The sequence below is a fragment of the Mustela nivalis genome (assembly GCF_964662115.1).
Source record: "Mustela nivalis genome assembly, contig: HAP1_SCAFFOLD_627, whole genome shotgun sequence".
NCBI classification, from domain to species: domain Eukaryota; kingdom Metazoa; phylum Chordata; class Mammalia; order Carnivora; family Mustelidae; genus Mustela; species Mustela nivalis.
In genome coordinates this window covers 376,074-397,441 of record NW_028136035.1, presented here as the reverse complement: position 1 = coordinate 397,441, position 21,368 = coordinate 376,074, and the positions used below count along the sequence as shown (strand labels likewise).

The window sequence follows — 21,368 nt, the reverse complement described above, 5'->3', positions numbered from 1 at the left end:
CACAGTGCCTCCCCATCTCCGTGTGTACCCCTCCCTGTCTGTCGTCATTGTTGCAGGGCTGTCAGATGACAGGTCTGTCACCTTCTTGGTTCAGGGGCCTCCCGGGTATCTTGCTGTCTTGGATGCAGGTGTAAATGAGATCGTTCTTCGCAGTCTCTTTTTGATGGTTCCTTCCGAGCACCTAGGAGTGCCACTAATTTGTGCATATTGATTTTGTTCCTTGCAAGATCTTGAATTTATTTGTTCGATTGGCCTTAAACTCAATCTGCCAGTTATTTGACCAGCAGCATGGATTTAATTGGGAAGAGCAGAGAATGGCAGTCTGGGCTGAGCAAGCTAAGGTCCCATCACAGGCAAGTGCGAGAAACAAAGGAGAGTAACATTATTTCATGGAGGAGGAAGAAGTTGGGAAGGGTGCTTGAAGGAAAGTCCCTTGGAGAAAGGCAGGGTGATGGAGAATTCTCACCAGCTGAGCTGCAAAGCTCCTACAAAAAGTCAGGAGATGAACCTCCACCTTCCCGTGTGGGACCTGGAATTGGTGAGTCTCTCCTGTGGGGGATTGCAGTGTGGAGTCTGTAATGGGCACTGAGCACCAGGCGCCCCCTTCCAGCCTCCCCTTCTGGCATCCCCAGTCCACTTTACTGGGGCTTCCCTTCCTGCTTTTGCACAGTTCTAACCAGCTTGTGGTGGAACGTTGTGGAAAAACTGAAATTCCAAATCCACTGCTTCTACTGCACCTGAGATACAGGGGCCCATGATTTAATTCTCCCACGAGTCTCTTGCTAACATGTGTCCTCTCCATGTTGGGTGACCTGGATCTGGGAGGGCTTGGACTCCATCCCAAAGTCTGATGTTCTCTCTGCTTCCGTGTCGTCGTGCTAACATGGTTGTTTGGAAGATTCATTTCCTCTGTGGTGATTTCAAAGTGCAGTCAGCTTGTTATAGCAGCACAAATACGTGCTGTCTCCACACTCAGATTCCCCAGCCGTCATTTCTTTACCACGTTTGCCACTTCACACGGGATGCTTCAGTGTGTTTGATCCCACACCAGGACAATGTCCTGCAGAACCACCACATAACCTGAAATGAGGAGATCATTACAGAACCCATCCAAGGGTTAGTGTTAGGAACCAGGGACATGGCAGGACTGACCTGAAGACCCCATGGAGAGCTGTCAGGGTGGCTGAGTTGACAGTGGAGGTGAGGGTGAGTGTCTGGCTCTGGCTTTGTGTCCAGGAGTCAGCTCTGTGTGGGTGTGTCCTTAGCTAGGCATGCAGATTTCTGCTCCTCTGAATCCTTTCCGGAGTTCCAAATGGCACAGTTTCCTTCTGGGCAGCAGGCTGAGTCCTCTGGGATTGCCCATGTGTCCCCAAATTGTAGGGCACCTACTGCAAGGCCTTTGGGGTCACAATCCTGAGAACCGAACCAAACCAAAGGTTATGGTTAGAGCCCACCACATGGCAGGCCCGATCTGCCAGCACTCTGTCCATCTTTCTGGGGGAGGAAGCAGTCGAGGGATTTGTTCAGGGTGAGTGTCAAGCTCCAGGTTTGCATCCAGTGGCCTGCTGAATATGGGGGTGTCCAGAGGTAGGAATGCAGATTTCAGTTCCTCTGAATCCTTTCTGGAGTTCCAAATGGCATGGTTCCTTTCAGGGTGGCAGGGTGAGTCCTATGGTGTTCCTCACTGTCCCCAATCTCTGAGGCTTTGGAGCCAGGCCGTCGGGGACACACCTCTCAGGACAGAATCTAGGCTTAAGAGTTTGTGCCTATGGGCATGGCTGCACTGATCTGAAAGCACTTTGGCGAGGATCACAGGGGTCTGAGTTGCGAGCATGGTTCAGGATCAGTATCAAGGTCTGGGTTTGTGTCCAGTGGACCGCTGAATGTGGGGGTGGTCTCAGATGTCCAAGACGATTTCCCCTACTCTGAATCCTTTCCAGCATTCCAAATAGCCTGGTTTCCTTCTGGGTGGCAAGCTGAAATCTCTGGGATTTCTCAGGTCTTGCCATTGCCCTTGCAAGGGCAAGATACTTTTTACAGTAAAAGAATTCACCAGATGAGCTGAACAGCAGAAAAGACACAGCTCAAGAGTTAATCAGTGAACAGGAATATCATGCCAAAAACTTCTTTGATAACACACTACAGAGCAAGGGAAGATAGGAGAGAAAGCTGAGATATAAAGGACAAACCCTCCAACTTTCCAACATCATTCCCTACTTGTTTATTTCCATTGCTGTCAGCTCCTTCCCAGTCAAAAATATGTCACCTGAGCCAGCCTTTTTTCTTCCTGAGATTGGGGCACTGCAAAGCCCACCAGAGGGGCCAAGGGCACCCCTATACCTGCTGAGCTGAGCCCATTTGTACCCCAACCGTGAGGAGGTACCAGCCTGTCCCCCTGGTGCTCCATGGTCTGTGGCAGTCCTTCCTTCTGGACCCTGCTTTGCTGCTCTATTTTCGCTAACCCTGGTCTCAAACTAGGGATTGCTTCTGGAAGAGGAACTCAGGGAGATGAGGCTCAGGAGGGTCTCCCTGCCTGGAATCTTCGTGTGAGGAGTGCACAGCCAACAGATTTTGCCCAGGGACTTGCAAAATGCAGAGAGGCAGATTTCTTTTCTCTCTTTCTCTCTCTCTCTAGCCTCATACTAACCAGGAGTTCTTAGAACTTTCTTCAGTGACTTCTAGGTGTAGCTTGGCCACTTTTTCACAGAAAGGCCACTTGAGCATGATGAAACACACGTATAAGCAATTACATTAAAAAAAAAAAACAACAATAAGCCAATGCACACAGACCTTTGACAGCAGCACAGGACACTCAAGGGACCAGAGTCCCTACCTTGGGCAATAGTGGTAGAGGCCGGGTTCTGCCATGCAGGTCCCTAGACCTTTGGCAGTTTCCACGATTGCAAATCCAGACATGCAGAATCCTGAGGGACAACCTACTAACTGCAAAAGAGCAAAAATTCATCAGGATTCAGAGAGTGGAAATCCATTTGTACTGGAAAAGAAAGAAGTAGGCTTGCTGTGAATCCAGCAGGGAGGACAGGCATAGATAAAGGCTGGTGTATGGGTCACGGAAACTATTGTTTCTCAAGGGTCCTGCTGTCTCTGTAAAATGCTATGAGGACTGTCTCTTGGGGACCTCCTGCTTTCCTACCAGTGACACCCCCAGATTCTGCTTTGCTAGTCCCATGGATTCCTGGGGATACCCAGTTGATAAGCTATGCTGTCCTCATGACAACACTTGCTAATGGACTGAATGTTTGTGTCTTGTCCCAATTCAGATGTTGAAGCCCTGACCCTCAAGGAGTGCCATCAGGAGGTATGGGCTTTGAGAGGTGGTGAGGTCATGAGATTGGAACACTTGTGAATGAGATAAAAGCACTTCTGAGAAACGACCTGAGAGATTGTTCTGCCAGCTGTCATCCATGCAAGTCTACAACAGAAATATGGGCATTTGTAGATAATGAAGCAGTCTCTTGCTAGATATCAGATCTCCCAGGATCTTGCTTTTGGACTTCTCAGTCTCTAGAACTGCAAGGAATAGTACATGTTTTGCTGTTTCAGCCACCCAGTCTGTCATCATTTGTTGCAGCAACTTGAACTGAATAAAGCAGAGCCCAAGTCCTGGTTAATCCCTGCTTCTACTCATTTCCCCTCAGAAAGAGCTTCTAATCCAGAACTGACCTCTGCTTTCCATACACGTGCTTCAGACTCCTTCTGTGAGAGCCCAGACTTTGTAAAAGACTCCTCCCTCATGGCAACCAGCATTCTGTGACTCCTGAGGACTGTCCTCCCTGACTGTATTGAGTCAATCAAACTGATTTTGATTCTGGAGTCCCAGGATCAAGGACTGCATCAGGCTCCCAGCTTCATGGGGAGTCCGCTTCTCCCTCTGACCTTCTCCCCTCTCATGCTCTCTCTCTCACTCTCTCTCTCTCTCTCAAATAAATAAATAAAAATCTTTTAAAAATCTGATTTTAACAGACCATAAGCTTGTTCTTGCTGGTCTTTGGAAGATTAGGCATTAGCCCTTCGGAGAAAGTTCTGAATGGCTGCTTCATGAAGGGGTGAACTGTGTCCCCAAAGTCTCTTTTTGCTGCCTTCTAATCACAGATGCTGAGACAAATCCTCCCAGGTGCTGGTTTTTCAAAGCACTTAATGCTTTGGCTTTGAAGTTCCTCACTTGACAGTTCTGCTTTAATCAGTTTGTGACAAAACAGCCAATTGGTGGTGGATGCAAAGTGCACTGATAAAGTTAATATCAGGGAACAATTTTTTGAGTGTCATGCATGTGCACGTGTGTGCACACACATATCCATGTGCTAAGCATTATGGTAAATGTCTGACAAGAACTAAAAGATCAAAAAGTCAGGATACCCCATTAGCTGATATTTTTATTATTCCTACATCCTAATCTATGAAAAACAGGGTCAGAGAATAAGAAGTGGCAAAAAGAATCAAGATTTGAGGCAGTTCGATTTCTCAGCCAGCCTTGATCAATAGGCATGTACACCTGTGTCTAGTTTCAGCTCTGTGTAACCTTGCCATAACCTTGGATAAGCCATTCATCTCTCAAGTTCAGGTTCTTGGTCCAAGGAGGGAAGGGGCACAGGTTGAGTACCTCCAGTGGGACTTCCTGGCAGGCTTGTTCATCCAAGCATTCCTGTTTCAGTTTGAGTAATTGAAGCCAGTCTTTGTTTTACCGAAGGCCAAGCTTGTCCAGTGTGTCCATGCCACCAGCCAACAGCATTTGTCCATGCCATGTAACAACTGAGCAACATTCATAGGAATGGGGGGAGGAAAAGATGTCCACAGGTGTTGACAGATGTTCTGCATGGAGGAACAGGAGCTGGGGCCATCACCTGCTGTTTCTAGTGGCCTTCTCTGTCAAGTTAAAATAAATGGCAATTATTTGCAATGACAGGGGTGAAAGTAGAGGGTATTATGCCAAGCGAAATAAGTCAGTCAGAGAAAGACAATTATCATATGATCTCACTCATATGTGGAGTTCAAGAAACAAACCAGAATCATAGGGGAGTAAAGGAAAAAAATAAAACAAGATGAAGTCAAAGAGGGAGACAAACCAGAAGAGACTTTAAAAAAAAAGATTTTTATTTACTTATTTGACAAACAGAGATCACAAGTAGGCAGAGAGGCAGGAAGAGCGAGAGAGGAGGATGCAGACTCCCCAGGGAGCAGAGAGCCTGATGTGGGGCTCGATCCCAGGACCCTGAGATCATAACCTGAGTTGAAGGCAGAGGCTTTAACCCACTGAGCCAGCCAGGTACCCCTCAGAAGAGACTCTTAATCACAGTAAACAAACTGAGGGTTCTTGGAGGGGAGAGGGATGGGTGGATGGGGTAACTGGGTGATGGACATTAAGGAAGGCATGTGATACAGTGAGCACTGGGTGTTACAAAAGACTGATGAATCACTAACCTGTATGTCTGAAACTAGTATTATATGTTAATTAATTGTATTTAGATTAAAATTTTCTTTAAAAATAATTTTAAAATAAAATAAGTAACAATCCAATAATGATCAGAGTTATCCAGCAGGGAGTATCAGATCTAGATGTCAGTTAAATTTAAGGGGCTTGCCGAAGTATAGGAGAGTCACGCTAGGTCATTTTCCTGTGTGGGGAAGTCTTCAGGGGCAGTTCCAAAGACAAAGATTATTAATATTTCTCCTTCCCCCATTCCTCCTAGAGCCAAAGATGTTTCCTCCACTCACCCACTGGCCCTGTATGTAGGTGTTGCTTTCTCTCTACCAATCAAAAAATCAGTGAGTAACTATAACTTCACCTTTTCCAATATCCCCCTACCCCCGACCTTTGGTCTTTAATGGCCATGGGCAACAGGGACAAAGACATTTTTTAAAAACTTACAGAGATCTATTATGCTCTACTACCTTGGCCCGCATGGGCCACTGCAAAGGGATTCTGTGAACCGTGTACTCAGATGAATGGTCATTATCTTCAAAAAGGCAGGGGCAGTGATAGACACAGGAACCAAAAAAGCAAGAGTTAACGGACCATCAGAATAATGGAGTACCAACACTTTTATGTCCTTGGCTTGAATCCTCAAGGTCCAGTGTCTCAACAGAATTTTCATTTTGGTCTCATCTGCCTCACTTGTCCACCCCTGGGCCAGTTGGCAGTTATACTGAGAACCGGAAATTTTCCTTAGAAGAGAGAAAGAGTATTTGTCAGGTAAACCAAGGAAATGTCCATTATAGGAAGTTAGGCCTTTTGTCATGGTACTCCATTAGCACCCTCCTGACTGTTAAAGAAAAAAAAAATATTGTGACACCCATTAAAGAGAGTAAGGAAGATTTTATTCAAGGGATGCTACTATGATGAGATTTTATTGTATAGTATGGGAGAGAAATCTGGCTCAGCTCAGACAAATGGAGATTTACAGCTAAAGAGCATGGTGGGGATCACTGAATGTAAAATTAAGATGGAACATCAAGGGTAAGGATGAAGGGATTCTGGCTAAACCATCTGGACAGTAATATTGTTGAAGGAAGGCTAGGGTCATAAACTATTGAGATAAGGGGATAAGGAATTTTTTAAAAGACTTATTAATACATTTTAGAGAGAGGGAGCAGGGGTAGGGGTAGAGGGAGAGGGAAAGAGAATTTTAATCAGACTCTTCACTGAGCATAGAGCCTGAGGTGAGGCTTAATCTCAGGACCGTGAGATCATGACCAGAGTAGAAACCAAGAGTCAAACGTTCAACCAGCTGCACCAACCAGGTGCCCTGGGAATAAGGGATTGGATCAGATATTAAGGGTTATAGATACTGAAGCACCTGGGTGGCTTAGTTGGTTAAATCTCTGGCTTTGGCTTGGTCATGATCTGATCCCAGGATCAAGCCTGGCATTGGGCTTGCTGCTCAGTGGGGAGTCTGGTTCTCTCTCTCCCTCTGCTATTCCCCCTGCTCAGGCTCTCTCTCTGTCAAAATAAATAAATCTTAAAAAAAAAAAAAAGTGGTAAGATACCAGGGGTGAGAGATAAGGAATTTGATCAGATATCAAGAGTAGGATAGAAGATTGCTGAAAAATGACCAAGCAGATTTCTTGCTAAAACTGGGCTAAGTGGGCGGAGCCTAAGGTCAAAGCTAGACAGAAAGAGGACTCAGAGGAACTTGACTCGAGTCTGGTCAAGGAGAAAATCTTCATCATCCATGACCATTGTATTTTCTGCAGTCACACATTTTACTAATTCTTTTATCAGACATTCAGTGAACGAGAAACATGAACGCAGCAGCAATAATATAACAAATGTAAGCGCTCTAGAAGAGACAAAGGCAGTATGGGAATCCACCTCATCAGATTTAGAATATGCATGACTCCATGACTGAATTACTACCACTGCTTGACTGTTGAGATTAAGATGTAGTACAGAGGATCAGAGGGAAGGGAGGGAAATCTGAATGGGAGTCATCAGAAAGGGAGACAAGCCATGAGGCACCTTTAACTATAGGAAACAAACTGAGAGTTGCTGGGGGGGAGGGGAGTGGGAGACATGGAGAAACTGGGTGATAGGCATTAAGGAGGACACGTGATGTGATGAGCACCAAGGGTTATCCACAACTGATGAGTTACTGAATTCTCTGAAACCAATGATGTACTATCTAATGGCTAATTGAATTTAAATATCTAAAAAAGGCACTTCAAAAAAAAAGATGTAGCATAACTCACAATATCCTTTGAGTGGAAGAATGTGCGGACTTTCCACACCTCTGCTGTCCAAGTCCCATGGCTAGTAGCCACATGTGGCTAATGACCACTTAAAAGGTGGCCAATTCAAATGGAGAAATGCTGTAAAAGCAGAATAAACACTGGCTTTCAAAGACATATTGTAACCAAAAGTCAGAGAGTATTGCCACCCTCACATCACAAACATCGCATGACTTCTACAGCTAATGAGAGTGGGACCCAAGATGAGAGAGGTCAACCTGAAAGTCCATGATGTCAGAAAGAACATGGAGAAGAAAGAGTCACAATCCTGGAGTGGATGGGCTGAGGACTGTCAGAATGCCTTTTTTTTTTTTTTTGGTGATTCTGTATACGGACAAGGAGAATTCATTGGAGATGACATCTGTATGCCTCACATTTTCAAGGGAAAATTATGAAAACGCATATAGACCCACAGCCATAGTTTAATTATGTTTGAAATATATTCAGAACTACTCCAGTCAGTAAATTGCATATTTTCACATTTAGCTTCTCAATTTTCTCTTCGGCACCTCCCATTCTTGAAATCCCAACACAAATCACATCTCTTGCCTAAGGACCATAAACTACCTCACTATCAAAGGCTACAGTTCATTCATTCATTTGATTCATTCAAAGCAACCTAATCTTGAGTGATGTCTTAGGCGCTCTTCTTGGGACTGGTGACACGGTGAACAAAATAGGTAAAAATCTCACTTTCATGGAGCCTCTCTGGTATTTAGGGGAAAATCTTTCCTTATCAACATGAAAATACTTTTTATGGATGTTGCTTAGAATTTCAGTTTTTTTTTTTTCTTGACAGTATCTCAGGTGATCATCTTTGAGGTGGTTCTCCTGAAAATATTTTTGGGGGGTACTGACTCGACTTTCTGAGTCAGACACTTTCCTAAAGACAGGGGTCAAAGGAAAAGTGACAACTGTCACTCTTGCAGTAAGAACAGGGATCACAATGCTTGAAACAGATATGCTGCTCAGCTGTCAGAAAGTCCACAAGGCTCCAAATGTGTGTGGCCAACTAACGGAACCTGTAACTCAGAGGTTATCATCCTGAGAGCAATGGGAAATCCCTCTAGTTAAGGACTCTCCTTGACGGAAGCTTGACAATGGCCTTGATTTACTTACTATGATGTTTAGGTAATTATACACATTAAGAAAAGTGCACAAGGCACTTACATTTCCATGATACCATCAAAGATATTGTTGTTTTATTAAAATGTTACATCTAGAGTTGTAACGTATAGAGTAGTTAAGTCAATCACTATGAGGTACAGGTGAGACTATTGTAACAGCCATACTTCCATAAAAAAGAAAAATTTTTTGTGGTTTCTGATCTAGGAATCAGCCAGTGAATAATTCTATATCAGTGTCCAGTTACCGGGCTAAACATGTAATCTATTTATATTTCTGAGGGTAAGCTGAATTGTGATCACTGAGCCAGCTGTATTCTAGTAACTACTCATTTACCCAACATAACAGATATAAGAAGGTAAAAGGCTTCTAAGGAGACTGGTTACTTATATTTTGAACCACATTTTGGCAGGTATAACTTGCAACTTGTGCTTAGTGGTAAGATTTCTGATATTTACTTTCTCCTTCCTTTGGCAAGTCAAGTTAGTTAAAAAGTAATTAGAGTAGAGTCCATTGTTTTTCTTAAATGCTTACAGAGATATAGAACTCTCAAGTTTCTTTACTAGACAGGATTAGATCACATTAGTGATAAAGATCAGAATGATTTACATTGCTAAAACGAGAACTTCCTGTCAGTTTGGAGAAAGCTCATTTTTATAACCAACATATTGGCTGGGCTAGAGATTAATGAGTGCTATGGGTGGGGTGATGAATGTGATATATTCAATGACCTGTGGAATTTGTTCTGTAATTTCCCCACTCCTCTGGTCAGCAGAGCGTCTTCTTCAGTACCCAGCACTGCCCATAACTGCATTCAGAAAATCACTCTCCAAAAATGGTTATTTGTTTTGCCTTTTTTATAATTTTTTAAAACATTTGATTTATTTACATGTCAGAGAGAGGGAATGAGAGCACAAGCAGGGGGAGCAGGAGAGGGAAGGGGAGAAGCAAGCTTCCTGCTTGGTGGGATTGCACAAGGGCTGAAGAAGACAGAATGGGAAGGGGACAAGGAGAATAGTGGGTTTCAGATTCTTGGGAACAGAGCCCACATCTATTTCTATGTTTATCTCACTGCTATAAACCCAGGTCACAGCAGAGTGCCTGCAGCAGAGTCATGGAAGTGCTCCAGAACTGATAACTATTGCTATTTATACTACTAACATTCCTCCACAAAGGGCCAAGTGTCATAGCTTCTCCCAGTTCCCCACACTGAACGCAATGAAGAATCAAACTATCGGGTGAAGGATGGCGAGGGGCATTTAACAGGACCCAGATCACAGGAGCCATATTGTATTGCAGGACCAGGGGTCTTACCAGTGACTAGGTATTCACTCCTCTTGAGAGGCTAGCTCCTTGGATCTCCCTCTTCAATCCTCTGAACCCATGTCTGGCATCAGAAACAAAAGTAAACATAACGTATCGCCCTTGTTTATTTTTTACTATTATTTGTTACAGAGGAAGAGAGAGATCACAAGCAAGGGGAGCTGCAGGCAGAGGGAAGGCAGGCCCCCCACTAGAGCCTGGTATGGGATCCAATCCCAGGACCCTGGGATCATGACCTGAACCAAAGGTAGATGCTTAACTGAGTAAGCTACCCAGGCGTCCCTTATTGTCCTTCTTTAAAATTTAATGTATTCTCTCTCCCTCTCTCTTTGTCCCCACTCTGTCACTCATACTCACACAATCACAGAGTCACAGACAATAGCAAGGCATTTCCCATTCTAATTCGCTAAGGCACTATGAGCTTAAGCTCAACAGAATCACTTTGCCAGCTGCTGCTCTACCGTGCCCTGATCCCTTCTCTATCCCCAAGCTCGATCTGTAACTCAAGTGTCATGGTGGTGGCTCTTTCTGCCCTCCCTCCACAAGGCTGTCATCAGCACACTCTTCCCCGTGGCTCCACTCCCCAGCACTGGCTGCCTTTGGTCTACGGGTATGCCCTCTCCTAGAGCTTTTCCACTCTCCCTGAGGGGAAGACAACCCTTACTTCTCCCCGGTGGCTGTCACGTGTCCGCTATATATTGTGACGATCAGCCCGATTAAGAGATTGGGAACTAAAAGACTGGCTTCTGCTTATGGATCAAACTAACTCTGGGGCTTGGGACACATGACAGCAGCACATGGTGGTAGAACTGAGATGGTTAGGGAGTTAATCTGCATTTTCACATCTGGTCAGCAGCAGAACAAAGAAGACACCCCAGATCTCCTATCTCCCAGAACAGTACTCTTCAAGTAACTTACAGCACCATCCTTCTCCAGCTTTGGAAGTGGCACTTTTCCAACCCCAAAGTCTTGATTCTAGGCAGCACTCCGAGAGATACTCCCTCCAGAATCACCCCTGGCTGGAAGTAGTGGTCGGCCAAGGCCTCCCAAATATCTTCCCTTCAGAGTTGCGCTTGCATCAAACTCAAAACTGTGGCACGTACGGGACTTTCCTGTCAGCCTCTAGCTCTAATGACCTATTGGACTTCAGAGGTGCTCTTTTATACCCACTTACCTTATAACATCAACGTGTGACTCCTCTAGAATTCTCTCCATGGCTTTTCTCCTGTACTAATTGTTATGGACTGAATTGTGTCCCCACAAAAGTCATATGAAGAATTCCTAATCTCCAGTGTGACTGCATCTGGAGATAGGGCCTACCTAGAAGGAGGTACTGAAGGCTTGGTGAGGTCACAGGAGTCCTAATCTGCTAGGACTGGTGTCCTCATAAGGGTGAAACACATGAAAGCACTCCCCCTACCTCCCCTCTGGGGGCCCACAGAGAAGAGGTCATCTGAGGGCACAGTTGAAAAGGTAGTGATCTATAGAACAACAAGAAAAAGCTCACTGGAGACCAACCTTGCTGGCACCTTGATCAGGAACTTCTGGCCTCCAGATCTGTGCGAAAATACATTTCTGACATTAAAGCTCTCCAGCCTGTGTTTGTCTGTCCCCGACGGCCTGGCTCCAAAGCCTCAGAGATTGGGGACAGTGAGGAACACCATAGGACTAACCCTGCCACCCTGAAAGGAACCATGCCATTTGGAACTCCAGAAAGGATTCAGAGGAACTGAAATCTGCATTCCTACCTCTGGACAGCCCCATATTCAGCAGGCCCCTGGATGCAAACCTGGAGCTTGACACTCAACCTGAACAAATCCCTCGACTGCCCCCTCCCCCAGAAAGATGGACAGAGTGCTGGCAGATCGGGCCTGCCATGTTGTGGGCCCTAACCATAACCTTTGGTTTGCTTTTCAAGATTCTGACCCCAAAGGCCTTGCAGTAGGTGCCCTACAATTTGGGGACACATGGGCAATCCCAGAGGACTCAGCCTGCTGCCCAGAAGGAAACTGTGCCATTTGGAACTCCGGAAAGGATTCAGAGGAGCAGAAATCTGCATGCCTAGCTGAGGACACACCCACACAGAGCTGACTCCTGGACACAAAGCCAGAGCCAGACACTCACCCTCACCTCCACTGTCAACTCAGCCACCCAGACAGCTCTCCATGGGGTCTTCAGATCAGCCCTGCCATGTCCCTGGTTCCTAACACTAACCCTTGGATGGTTTCTGTAATGATCTCCTCATTTCAGGTTATGTGGTGGTTCTGCAGGACATTGTCCTGGTGTGGGATCAAACACACTGAAGCATCCCGTGTGAAGTGGCAAACGTGGTAAAGAAATGACGGCTGGGGAATCTGAGTGTGGAGACAGCACGTATTTGTGCTGCTATAACAAGCTGACTGCACTTTGAAATCACCACAGAGGAAATGAATCTTCCAAATATCCATGTTAGCACGATGACACGGAAGCAGAGAGAACATCAGACTTTGGGATGGAGGCCAAGCCCTCCCAAATCCAGGTCACCCAACATGGAGAGGACACATGTTAGCAAGAGACTCGTGGGAGAATTAAATCATGGGCCCCTGTATCTCAGGTGCAGTAGAAGCAGTGGATTTGGAATTTCAGTTTTTCCACAACGTTCCACCACAAGCTGGTTAGAACTGTGCAAAAGCAGGAAGGGAAGCCCCAGTAAAGTGGACTGGGGATGCCAGAAGGGGAGGCTGGAAGGGAGCGCCTGGTGCTCAGTGCCCATTACAGACCCCACATTGCAATCCCCCACAGGAGAGACTCACCAATTCCAGGCCTCACACGGGAAGCTGGAGGTTCATCTCCTGACTTTTTGTAGGAGCTTTGCAGCTCAGCTGGTGAGAATTCTCCATCACCCTGCCTTTCTCCAAGGGACTTTCCTTCAAGCACCCTTCCCAACTTCTTGCTCCTCCATGAAATAATGTTCCTCTCCTTTGTTTCTCGCACTTGCCTGTGATGGGACCTTAGCTTGCTCAGCCCAGACTGCCATTCTCTGCTCTTCCCAATTAAACCCATGCTGCTGGTCAAATAACTGGCAGATTGAGTTTAAGGCCAATTGAACTAATAAATTCAAAAACTTGCAAGGAACAAAATCAATATGCACAAATTAGTGGCACTCCTAGGTGCTCGGAAGGAACCATCAAAAAGAGACTGCTGAGAACGATCTCATTTACACCTGCATCCAAGACAGCAAGATACCCGGGAGGCCCCTGAACCAAGAAGGTGACAGACCTGTCATCTGAAAGCCCTGCAACAATGACGACAGACAGGGAGGGGTACACACGGAGATGGGGAGGCACTGTGCTCAGGGTAGAACCCACACTGGGAAAATACCTACTCTCCCCAAAACCGTCTACAGAGTCCTCACTCTGGCTCCCGAATTTCCGGACTCGGCGCAAGCCTGGAGTGGGTGTGGACACGGGAAGGACCCCGCAGGGCTGAGGTGGGGAGAGCACAAGCACCGAAGCAGGCGGACGCTCCCTGACCTCAGACCATCTGAGGAGCCCCAGGAACCCAATCCGCGAGCACACAAACACAGATGAGGACCTAGGAGCACCCGAGCCCAGAAAGGGGGGACCCCACAGCCCCGCGCACAGCACAGCAGGAGTCCACGTCTCCTCACACAAAACGACGGAAGCCCCAGTGTCTACATAGGGCTCCCTTTCTCTGTGGGGTCCTGAGACCACGAACCCCTTGACAGTCCACTCAGGCGGCTTCTCCTCAGCTCCTCCAGCATCTGGTCCTTAGGAGGTTGGACTGCTGCCAGTGTGGGCGCGTCCTCCACAACGGGTCCGGTCAGTGTGGATGCAGAGCCACACCCTCCTCAGCTTGTCCTGTCAGGGTGGGAGGCGCCCCACATTCTCCAGAAGTCTCCACAGTGGGTCCTGAAGAGGCGGGGCTCTGGTCCCAGCTGTGGCTGTGCAGCCTGGGCTCAGGGCGGGAGCTGGGGTCTGGCGCCCTCTGCAGGCGGTGCAAGGCAGTGCAGGACTGTGGGAGCTCACCCTTCAGTGGAAGGTCCTGCTCCCTCCTGGGGTCCAGCTGATGCCATTTCATTCCGGAAATTCAAGCTGCATGGAGCCCAATACCCCCCAACTTCCCCCCAAATAGCTAAGGAACAATGAATTGGAAACAATGTGGAATTACAACAGTCCTTGACCCAAACAGTGTCACTGAACATGGCCCTGATGCAGACCCACACTCTGACCTCAACTTGGTCTCAAGCCTGGACCCTACCCTAATCCAAGACCCTAACCCTAGCCCCCAACCCAAACAATGTTCACAAGAATCAAAAGGTAGAAACTGCAAATATCCATCAATGGCAAGTGCCTAAGCAAAGTGTGGTGAAGCATTTGAATTTGGGTACAGGTTCAGGTTTTAGTCAGAGTTCTAGATCAGGCTTTGGGTTTAGTGTTAGGGTGAGGGTTTAGAGTGAAGGACAAGGGAACAGAGTTATAGTTTAGGGCTTTAAGTTTATGATTTAGGCTTTAAGACTCAGGGCTTATGGGATAAAGTTCAAGGTCAAATTTGGGGTTTGACTTCATGCTGAGATTTGGGTTCAGGTTTCATGACTTGGAGGTCTGGTTTAGGGTTTGGGTTCGTGGTTCAGGGCTTGGATCCAGGGCTCAGGTACAGGCTTTGGGTTCCATTCCAGGTTTGGGATTCAGGGTTCTAGTTTGGGCTTTAAGGTCAGCTTAGGTTTCAGCGTTGGTAGGGTTTAAGGTTAGGTTTAGGGATGACACATTTTCTTCAGTTGTCATCATGGACAAAATAATTCTATCTGAAGTTTCTAAGTCAGAAATGTATTTCATCTGGGGGCGCCTGGGTGGCTCCGTGTGTTAAGCCTCTGCCTTGGGCTCAGGTCATGATCTCAGGGTCCTGGGATCGAGCCCTTCATCAGGCTCTCTGCTTGACCGGGAGCCTGCTTCCCCATCTTTCTCTCTGCCTGCCTCTCTGCCTACTTGTGATCTCTGTCTGTCAAATAAATAGAATTAGTAAAAGCTATTATATGATCTTTTACAAACCATTTCCTATCTTTGCATTCTCATGTGCCAAGACAGACAGGGGTTATTTAAAACCCTGAAGAGAAAGCTCTCTCTTTTAAATTGTCTGTAACCTTCGTGTAATAGATTTATGATTGATAATAGATTTAGTTAAAATATAACTATTTAAAATATTTACTCTCAGTAAACGATTTCAACCTATGCTCATTTAAGTAACTTGGTGCTAATCCCTTTTCTATTAAACCATAGTGCAAGGACCAATGCCGCGTTCCCGAGAGAACCCCAAGCTATTTTTCTAGAATGGCTTGAAAGACCCCTGCCCTGAAAAGTCCCCTCCCCTGGCAGATAGGATAACTAACCGCTTGTTTGCTTTTCTGTGAACCGCTGGCTTTTAGGCGTAGATTAGGTTATTAATTGCGTGATTAATTGCTCTTTTGCCCTTCTGTAATTGCTTGGCTTATAGAAGACGCCATGATGGCATTCCTACCTTCCCCCTTCTTGTTCCCCCTCCCTGCCTCTCTCCTCCCGCGCGCGGGCCCTCAGAACCAATCAGCTTGTTCCCCCTTCCCGCCTCTCTCTTCCGCGCGAGCGGGTCCCCAAAGCCAATCAGCAAACTCCACATATGCCTTTTTCAAAAGTTCAAACTGTCAACCAATCAGTTGCGCCCCACCCAAAACTTGTTTGCACCTGTCTATAAAAATCCTGCACCACCCCAGCCAGGTGTGCTCAGCTAGCAGGAGCTGCTGACCACCCGCAGGCGCCTGCGTAACAATAAAGAACCTCTTGCTGATTGCATCCAGTGGCAGTGTTGGATTCTTGGGTAAGGGGATCCGCGGGTCTTTCATTTGGAGGTCCCACCGAGATCATCGGACTCCTGCCCAAGGATCCAACAGACTCCCACTGGGAGGTAAGCTGGCCAGCATTTAAATTTTAATAACTATGTGTTTTTGTCTCCTGTCTCGTGCTCTTGTTTGTCTCTCGTCTTGTGAGGCCTCTGTTCTGCCTGTTCTGCGGGTAGCAGAATAGGACTGTACAACAGCGTGCGTTGTTGCTCTGTATTCTGTAGGCAGCTTGAGAAGGAGTTGACGAACTCGGATTTCTCCCCTGCCACCCTGGGGGACGCCCCAGGGATCTGTCCGCCGCAGAGGAGCCTTTTGGTTCCCCTGGGCTGGTTCTGTCCGCCGCAGAGGAGCCTTTTGGTTCCCCTGGGCTGGTTCTGTCCGCCGCAGAGGAGCCTTTTGGTTCCCCTGGGCTGGTTCTGTCCGCCGCAGAGGAGCCTTTTGGTTCCCCTGGGCTGGTTCTGTCCGCCACAGGGAGACCTCGTGGTTCCCCTGGGCTGGTTCTGTCCGCCAAAGGGAGACCTCGTGGTTCCCCTAGGCCGGTTGAATTTGTATTTTCGGTTTTGTACCGAAATCGCGCAGCGCCTTCTTGTTAATTGTTTTGTGTGTCTTGCTTATTGTCCTTGGTGTTTTCTTGGACTCCGAATGGAGGCCAACAATGTATGTCTTCATGCATGTCTCCATGTTATGTCTTTAAATGTGGATATATGTTCCTTGTACTGGTCATGAAGGTTACATTCTGTTTAAGGGGACTCTGGCTTTATTTCTTTCTGTTACTCCTAATAGATGTGGGGGGCTTCTCCCTCACTCACTTCCCATGTTAATGGCTATAACTGGAGCCAACTGGGGTTGGTCTAACTCGAGACAGAGACCATAAGGAATATTCCCAAGCAGCTGCCGAAACTCTTTTTGTTTCGGGGAAGTTTCCTTGTGTTCTCTGGCCTGACTTGGACTGCCTAACCCCTCCCCCCTTGCTGGTGGGAAAGCATGGCCTCTGCTCCTCTGTTGGGGCTTATGAGCTCTAAAACTGGTAATCTTTTCTCTGCCTCCTGGTAGCACTTTGTTTCTTCCGTTTCCCCCTTACATGTTTCTGTACCAACGTGTGTGCAGCCTGCATGACTGGCCTCTAGATCATGCACCACGGCTCCTTCTCTTTTCACTGTCAAGGAGCAAGAAGAGCCCCCCCTGGGCCTAACACCCCCACTCCAGATCTTCCCACGCATGTCTCAGGTAAACATTCAAAGTGGAGTGGGCCCAGGTGGAACGTAAATCAGTATTGGAACTAAGTTAAGTTTGTTGGTTTAATTAAGACCTGTCTTTTAAGTTATCAGCAGTAAATGTGAAACTTCAAAATTTACTGAAGATCAAATAAGCTTGTGTTACTTGTTAAAATTTGTTAGCAGAGAAATGACTAAACTGATGGTTAATTGTCTGTCTCAAAGTTCTAATGGGTAATTGCTGAAGTAGCTTTCAAAGTCTTTGGTAACCTGAAAGTTTTAAAGTTTTGCTTGGATGACAAATGGAATTAAATTGTGGACATCTAGGTCTTAACCAAACAGGATAAAATGCTAAGTCGTTAAGTACTGAATGTAGGTTTGTGCTTTTGACTTTTACTGCAAAGAAACTAAGAGTATTTAAATCTGCTGGTAAACTTGTTTTCCACTTAACTGATTCATAAATTTGCCACCTGAAGAATTCTGTTGTAACAGTTCACAATTGGTTAATAACTAAAGGTGTTTCTAAGAATACAAAGTTCTGCTTAGTGTAGCTAAGACTGATGGAAATAAAAGGAAACTCTGTATGTAGGAAAATAGGAGATATGTAGGAAAGATTTCAGGAATGGGAATACATTTTGTTGAAGGTAAAGAAAGATAATTTTGTCCTAAATGAGATGGTTGTTTGGAAGGAAATGGCTTGGGACAAAACCTGAATGCAAAGGAAAGTTGTAGAAGGTTTGTGAAGGGAAATCTTCAGAAAAGAAATTTTAGCTATGGTCAAGAATGGATTAAGATTGAAATGAATGGGTTTTAAAGGTACATTGGTACAAGACTGAAATTCTCTGTTCAAAGGACAATGTTTTCTTAGATCAATTGATCTGCTGTTAAGAAAATGTAAATGGTTTTTTCTTTGCCTGCCCAGAAAAACGAGTTTCTATGTTCAGTTTTATCAGGTGTTTAACATCCCTAATTATATTTAGGCATGTGCTTTAAAACTTTCTAAGATTTTAGCAAATGTTGACAAGATTTAAGTTGTAAATCTCTTTAACTCAGGTAAAAGGTATGCGAAGTTGCTCATGAAGTACTACTGAACCAATGATAAACCTTGGGTTACATTTGGGAAAATGCTATAACTGTTCTAGAGATTCTACGCACTTCCTAAAGTTTTAACGTTTTGAGAGATCATCGCTTGATACTGTAATTATGGAAATGTTATGTATCACAGAAATAACCTGATTTCCTTGCAGCTAAATTGTAAACTCCTGTGTCTCTTTAGCTCTAACCATATCCATTCTGAGTTTTCGTCATTTATAATTGTTTTAATTCTCTGGTAAAATGAGTTTTATCTTCAAGGAGATTCCTATAAAGGACTTTTACAGATATTTGATATGCTTGAAAATCCTAAAACTGAAATGGGTAAGAATTTCCAAAACTGACTAAAGCCGCATTCACCAGATTTAGTAACATGGGACTAAAAGATTATAGTGTTGTGTCCCTTAATGTTTTGTCTTTAAACATTGCTGGTTCTCTCTAATGTTTGCTCTTCCAGACTAGGGATACTCCCTCCTAGTTATCTGTAACTTATAGAGATGTAAAAGTGCTCATTTGTAAAAGTGCTCAAGGCATTCACCTTCTCTCTCTATCTGAACCCTCTGAAACCAAAAGGTCTTAGTAAGTATTCTTTCTTCCAAGGCAATCAGTCATTTGCATAAGTTCAATAAGAATCTGTTCTCCTTGTAACAGGAAAGAATTGGAAACTGGTTATTTTACCAAGGCTTTGACTGGAATGTCATATTTGAGAAAGACATGCATAGACTCAGATATGACCAGACAGCTTTAAGGAACTAAGGTTGACTTTATAAAACCTGGAGCCATAAAGCCCCTTGGGACTGTTGGCCTGATACCTTGCTTACAGAGTTCCCAGCAGCCCCACCAGGTGAGTAAAGAATGTCACTCCTTGGTAGGTGCAGTCTCGGGAAGAGGAATTCGCCCAAAGGCATTGCAGGCATGCCTCATGGCAAGTACAGGGCTTGGCTTCTGGCCTGGAGAGGCTACTAAAAGTTCAACCTAGAGATTCCTTATACAAAGTTCCAGCAAAGCAGATTCTAAAAGATCTATTGATGACACTCACTGTTCTTGCTGAGCTTATGTAAATAATTAGGCCAAGTTTGTTAAAACTGGACTTGTTTCACAAGTGAATTAGTCCTGATTTGGCTATCTCTGGAAATGAGGGTTATTTTAGAGAGAAAAATTGTTTTAGTAACACACCTTTATGAATGTTAAATTCTAGATTTGATTGTCTTTAAATGTTTACCTAAGCTAAACAATTTGAGATAAACTTCAGAGAAGTTGTACAATCGCTTCTTTAGTCAATCTTACTGTTTTGTGGGGATATTAGCAGACCCCACAGCACATGATTAAACAACTGGAAAATGGGATTGATTCCCCTACAATTGTATAACTTAACTAACACCTTATGTGTGGCTGGGATAATGAAATTGCCTAAAAACCACCATATCGCACTCCATAGGATTAACTATGGACTTGTGGAGATAATGGATGACCCCACTTTCTTTGAGTGGATTGAATGATCCATGGGGGACTCCCCTTATCTTTTGACAAGTTTTCTCACTTGCCAGTGATCCTCTGTAATCAGGATATTGTTAAGGCTGGACCACTCAAAGGTCTTATTGGTTTTATCCCTTAGTCATATTTATCTTAGAAGTCACCTCTGTTGAGGTGCAATTGCAAACAGATGCTTTAGCTAAGCATAGAACAGCCCTCATAAAAAGAGCCTCAAAGCTCACTATGGGACAGTCCTTGACTGTAATGATGGCACATCAGGTCCAGATTTGTCTTAGAAGCCAAAGGCCATCAGTGGATGATAGAAACAAACTAATTAAATATTGGACTATACTTATAGATATGCCATAAGTAATACTTAAAACTTGTCATACTTTAAACCTAGTTACCTGTATGCCTGAACCTGACCACTGTACTTCTTTCTCTATAGAGCAAAAATGTTCAAAAGTTATTGATCTTGCTTACTCTATTTGTCCAGATTTAAGATGCCCCTGTTAAAAATACGAATGACAGTTGGTTTTCTGATGACAGTAGTTTTCATAGAAAAAAATAAGAAAAGCTAGGTGTGCCATAGTGCTCACTAGCACTTTGCAATTGCCAAAGCCTAAGAATTAACATTTATACTGACTCCAAATATGCTTTCCTGGTACTACATGCCCATGGAGCTATTTGGAAGGAAAGGGGATTGCTATCAAGCCATAACTCCCCAATCCAATATGGGCCTAAGTTCCAAAACCCTCCTCATCGCTATACTAAGGATGGCATATATCAAATCTGGGATATACATCTGTGTCTCACACCCATGATTGGACAGCTCAGTCAGAAGACAGTTTTATGCTGGGAACAAGAATCATACGAGTGGTACTTGGGCAAATAACACATGATGTCTAGGATGGCTCACTAGAAATGTGTTCCCAAGTACAAAGGCACTCAATGATTCACTAAATAGCATCTCCCAGCTTAATACTGAAGTGTCACAGATATGCAAGGCAGTCCTACAAAATAGGATGGCCTTGGATGTCCTGACAGCAGCCCAGGATGGCACATGTGCAATTATCAAGACAGAATGTTGTGTGTACATCCCAGACTATCACAAAAATGTCACAGGAATAATAAAGGATATGAACACCCAGATTAAGGCCCTACAAGATCCTTCTCTCTCAGTAAATGGTTAAGTTCCTAATTTGAAGGAGGACTATGGCCGAATCTCTTTTTCGGGCTTTTCATTCTTATCGCCTTATTAATCTTAATATGTTGCTTTGTTCCATGTTTCTCTACTTGGTGCCGAGACTCCATTGCTACAATGACTTCGCCACGACAGACGATCCTTGTCGCGCGCAAGGACGCCTCTTCACTGTCAGCACTGGATTCAGCTGCCTCCACCTTTGTAACTCCCCTATATATTCTCCACTGATCAATATTGACCCGAGCAGGTAGGGACAGCTCTACGCCCCTATTCAGCACGAAGAAGTTACAGAAGATGAGACCTTCCACCTTCAACCCCCTTA

At 45.1% G+C, this 21,368-nt stretch overlaps 1 pseudogene across 1 annotated transcript in view; it reads left to right on the top strand.

Annotated features, from left to right (window-relative positions):
• The window catches only part of LOC309857073 (small ribosomal subunit protein uS5 pseudogene), a 73,373-nt pseudogene extending 53,374 nt beyond the window's left edge, over nt 1-19,999 (top strand). The window contains exon 2 of the transcript in view: nt 19,985-19,999. The product of the transcript in view is annotated as a small ribosomal subunit protein uS5 pseudogene (transcript). The remainder of the gene's footprint in view (nt 1-19,984) is intronic.
• Nucleotides 20,000-21,368: the final 1,369 nt, after the last annotated feature.